This window comes from Nematolebias whitei, chromosome 4 (genome assembly GCF_014905685.2).
Source record: "Nematolebias whitei isolate Nwh7 chromosome 4, NemWhi1, whole genome shotgun sequence".
NCBI lineage: Eukaryota > Metazoa > Chordata > Actinopteri > Cyprinodontiformes > Rivulidae > Nematolebias > Nematolebias whitei.
Window position 1 is genome coordinate 875380 of NC_056501.1, and position 5528 is coordinate 880907.

The 5528-nt window shown below is 41.8% G+C and overlaps 1 protein-coding gene across 1 annotated transcript in view; it reads right to left on the reverse strand.

The window, feature by feature from the left end:
• LOC119408612 (fibroblast growth factor receptor-like 1) overlaps nt 1-5528 on the reverse strand; it is a 13160-nt gene that overhangs the window by 2924 nt on the left and 4708 nt on the right. The window lies entirely within an intron of this gene.

Consider the following 5528-nt stretch of genomic DNA (forward strand, 5'->3'; position numbering starts at 1 on the left):
TTAAGATTAAAATCAGACACCACTCTGAGCAGCAGGACCACACTTTCCACAGAACAACTGTGTCAACTCTTGAAACTGTGCCTGCAGTCAACCTACTTCACATATGGGGAGCAATATTATAGGCAGAAACATGGGTGTGCTATGGGGTCTCCAGTTTCTCCTATTGTTGCCAACCTGTACATGGAGGAGGTAGAAAAGAGAGCCTTGACGTCCTTTTCAGGGACACCACCAAGTCATTGGTTCAGGTATGTTGACGACACCTGGGTTAAAATTAAATCTCAGGAAGTCCAACATTTTACTGACCACATCAACTCTGTGGATAAATACATCAAGTTCACACGAGAAGATGTAAAAAATGGCAAGTTGGCTTTCTTGGACTGTGAGGTCTCAGTCTCTGATAGAGGACATTTTCAAACCGAGGTGTACCGCAAACCCACCCACACAGACCAGTATTTGCAGTTTGACTCCCATCACCCTTTGGAGCACAAGTTAGGAGTCATCAGGACTCTGTACCACAGAGCAGACAGCATCCCCACTAGCTCAGGAGCCAGGCAGAAGGAGAAATCCTACACAAAACAGGCTCTAGAGCAATGTGGATATCCTAACTGGGCCTTCCTGAAAGCAGAGAAGAAACCCAAACAGGACTCCAGTCAGCCAACAGGTGAAAAGGAGGAACCCAGACCCAGACCAGTGGTCATTCCGTATGTTGAGGGAGTATCAGAGAAACTGAGACGTTTATTTTCTAAACATAACGTCCCAGTGGCTTTTAAACCCCAAAATACATTACGGCAAAGACTGGTTCATCCCAAAGATCCAGTCCCCCGGCACAAACAGAGTAATGTTGTGTATGCTGTTCAGTGTCAGGAGGGCTGTGATCAGTCTTACATCGGGGAAACTAAACAGCCACTGGACAAAAGGATGGCCCAGCACAGAAGATCAACATCATCAGGCCAGGATTCTGCGGTCTACACTCATCTCCAGGCCAGCGGTCACTCTTTCAAGGATGAAGATGTTCACATCCTGGACAGAGAGGAACGATGGTTTGAGAGAGAAGTAAAGGAGGCCATCTTTGTGAAAAGAAATCGTCCATCATTAAACAGGGGTGGAGGCCTCCGGGTTCAACTGTCCCCCTCTTACAATGCTGTGATTGCTAGTATCACTCAGCCCTCTGTGAGTAGTAAACAGCCATCAGTGTGCTAATGATCCATTGTTAGGCTGATGGTCCTTCTTGAGCATGTGATCAGCTGGTTTTGGTTGTCAGCAGCAAACTGGTTGATCCACTCTGTGAAGGTGCTATTTAAGAGACTGAGCTGAATACAGCACCTCAGACTGAGGAAGTCTCTTGGATGAGAGACGAAACGTTTCTAGATTTTTTTGCTTTGGTTTGTTTGTTTGTTTTTTGTTTTTTTTGAATGTCCAGAGGACCAGATTGAACTTTTTTGGATTAACAAAGGTTAAATGAGATATTATTATAATGATGTGTGACATCGTCTCCTTATGAAAATATTCAATTCTTAGTCCACACACTGGATCAGATCACTGTGATTGCTTATCTTACCACATGAATTTTAACAAGCGGGGCTTAACTTGGAGAAGCGGCCGCGTCTCCAGCCTCATGACGAAATCCGCTGAGTTTTTTCCTTGCTCTCTCTCCATGTGCTTCAGGGTTCCGTCGTTTGGCGTCCGCCACTACTCAGGACAGTCTGTCCAGTTTCTCCATCGGCGCTGTCGTGGGTGAACAATCATTGCTGTTACAATCGGGAGCGAGACCCCTCTTCTGCAAGTCCTTCATGGCGTCCGCCACGCTGCTATGTGTGATCGGGCCACCGTCAAAAAACACACGGAGCTTAGCTGGCGGCGGGGTTTGAAAGCGGAGACCTTTTTCTTTCAGAAGTTTTCTGATAGGAGCGTAAGCTTTCCTCTTCTTTTGGGTCTCTGCCGGATAGTCCTGGTCAAAATAAACTCGCTGCTGGCTGAGGCAGATCTCTTTTTTTTTTCCCACGCGGCACGAAGCACCAAATCCCTGGTTCTGAATGCCAGAAAGGAGATCACCACGGAGCGGGGGCTCGCATTCTGCGGTGGTTTGGGACCCAAAGCCCGGTGGCAGCATTGTATAGCTAGATCAATATCCTGGAGTGGCAGCTCAGCCTTAATGAAATCGTCCATAAATTCCAACAAATTGTCTCCCTCTGTATCCTCTGGAATCCTTTACACACATATGTTGTTTCTAGGTGAGCGTGCTTCTAAATCAGTTAGTTTGGCTTGAATTTTATCTTGGTTGTTTATAGTTTGAGACAGCACCTCTTTCGCCGCTGCAGTCCACTCCTCCATTTCTGCCACGCGTTGCAGCGACTCCTCTGCTCTCTTTTGATTCTCTTTAATGTCCGACACAAAATTGTTAAGTTTTCCATTAATCTCCTCTTGAAACCTTCTTAAATCTCTTCATGCCAGCGGAGAAGTCGTCACGAAAGCAGCACAGCTCCTCCTTCACGTCTGCACGGATAGCTAGGATCTCTTTGTGGATAGCGCCGATGCTAGCTTGTAGCCCTTCCATAGTCATGTGCTGGTCAGATTCGCCTTCGTCGAATAATGCTTTAAAAGTTTTCTCGTCTGTCTCTTGTGTCTGTTTTGATTTACCGTTATTTTTTGTTGCCTTTCCCCTTTTCATCATAAAATAATCAGTTTAAGAGAGTTAATTCAACTCTGGCAGAGGGGATTTAGCCGACCGAGTTGGGAGCTCTGGTTAAATGCGTCTGCTCACCTCGGCGCCATAACCGGAAGTCTTCATGAGATTCTTTATAAATAAAATTATTTCAATTAGAGAGAAATTTCAAACCATCCTTCCTTCTACTTTCTCTAGTCCCATGTCAAATGAGACAACTTTAAACATTTCACTAGAGCATCCTGATGCATGCTCAATAATCCAGGTAGAAAAATCCAAAAAAGTTCAATCTGGTCCTCTGGACATTGAAAAAAAAAAAACAATGTCCAGAGGACCAGATTGAACTTTTTTGGATTTCACTAGAGCCTGATTTATGTTTGGACAGTTTTTGTCTTGTTGAGCTCTGAATTGTCAAAAATAATAACCTCATCCAAACCATCCACATGCCTGCTAGATCCCATCCACATGTCTGCTAGATCCCATCCCAACCAGACTGTTTAAAGAGGTATTTCCCCTAATTAATGTCCACATTTTGGATCTACTTAATTTGTCTTTAATGGATGGTTATGTACCACAGCGCTTTAAGGTTGCTGTAATTAAATCTTTACTTAAGAAGTCTGACCTTGATTCAGAAACTCTGGCCAACTATAGACCTATATCTAATCTAACTTTCATCTAACAATCCTAGAGAAAATAGTTGCAGGTCAGTTGTGTGAACATCTACAAAGAAATAATCTGTTTGAAGAGTTTCAGTCAGGGTTTAGAGCTCATCATAGCACAGAAACAGCACTAGTAAAAGTCACTAATGATATTCTCATGGCCTCAGACAATGGACTTGTGTCTCTACTGGTCCTGTTAGACCTCAGTGCTGCGTTTGATACAGATGATCACAATATTTTACTACAGAGGCTTGAATATGATGTTGGGATTACAGGAACAGCTCTAAAATGGTTTAAATCATATCTATCTGATAGATTCCAGGTTGTAAATAATAAATCTTCATACACCAAAGTTAGTCATGGAGTTCCTCAGGGCTCAGTCCTTGGGCCAATACTCTTTACTTTATATATGCTTCCATTAGGTAAAGTTATTAAACAACATGGGATAAATTTTCATTGTTATGCTGATGACACACAATTATATTTGTCCATTAAACCCAATGAATCCAATCAGCTACTTAGACTACAAGCATGTCTTAAAGACATAAAAACCTGGATGACCCTTAATTTTCTCCTGTTGAACAGACAAGACTGAGGTTTTAGTTTTTGGACCTGAGCACCTTAGGAATGAATGTTTCAGTCTTTCTCCCTCCTTAGATGCATTAATCTGTCCTCCAGCTCTAATGTTAAAAATCTTGGTGTTATTTTTGATCAGGACATGTCTTTTATCCCCCACATTAAAAACGTTACTAGAACCTCCTTCTTCCACCTGCGTAATATCACTAACATTAGAAACATCTGATCTAAAAATGATGACAAGCCAAGATTCAACTTGTGTGCTGCTTCCTTAGATAGAAAACTTTACTAATTGGCTTTTATGTTAATGTTCCTGTAAAGTGTCCTGAGACAACTTTGTTGTGATTGGTGTTATTGAAATAAACTGAATTGAATTGAACTGAACATGTGGATGGTTTGGATGAAGCTATTATTTTTGACAATTCAGAGAACTCAACAGGACAATAATAGTCCTAACATAAATCAGCTCCTCAGACTGAATGTTTTTTGGATTAAAGACTAAATTAAACTAAATAAGTGTATTTATTTTTATGTTTTGAATCCATGCAGATGGCCTGACTCAACTTTCTTAGATTTTTCTACCTGGATTATTGAGCATGCATCAGTATCAAAGAAGGGTGTTGTGAGAAATTCAGAGAGGAGCTGTTAAAGGCTCTGGGTGGTAAGAAAGAGCTTCCAGATGACTGGACTACTACAGCAACAGTAATTAGAGAGACAGGTAGGAAGGTACTTGGTGTGTCACCTGGACAGAGAATGGATGATCAGGAAACCTGGTGGTGGAATAGTGAAGTGCAGGAAGATGTTCAACGAAAGAGGTTAGCCAAGAAGAAATATGACAGAGAGAGGACTGAAGAGAGGAGACAGGCAGGGCTTACTTTGTAGACCGATCGATGCTGGAAAGCAAATAGTGGGCGGACTGGCTGGGGGGGGGGGGGGTTCCTGGGGAATGTGCATGTTCATAAGACAAGAACCTGACAAGTTGTTTAATGACAAAATATATTTTGTTAGCAAAGAATAGAGTCTTAACATTAAACATTATTTCTGTATTTACCAAAAAAAAAAAAAAAAAAAAAATCTAAATTGTGCATTGACAAACTCATAGATCAAACTAAAACATATCAACTAGAAAGAGGGAAGGGGGGGCAGGTATCATCTCGCTTTGACTTTACTCTTTGTTGCATGCATGCTGTGGGTGACGAGTGTCCAGAGCGTCATAAAAACAGCAGCGGAGGTGCAACACACCCTGACAAAATAAGAGTTCCCAGAGTTTGCTCCGGCAAGATCCAGTTCTAATTAAACCCTGGAGAGAGGAATATAAGGAGACGCACAAACACGCGGAAGCAGATTTCAAAGAAAACGTTGGTTTGTTTTTTTAAGTTCAGGTTCTACTACATATTAATGAGGAATTGTAATGTAAATAATGTAAATAAATAGTGCACATAATTTAAATGTAAATAATTTGAATAATTTGAATAATTTAAATGTAAATAATTTTAAAAGTACAGCAGAAGAAGAATGGTAGAAGAGGAGGAGCAGAAAGAGTTTGACAAAGAACAAACTGTCAGAGTATTACACAAACAGCTGCCCTCGTGCACGCTGAGCTCATTGTGCCTCACTCCCTCGTGCACGCT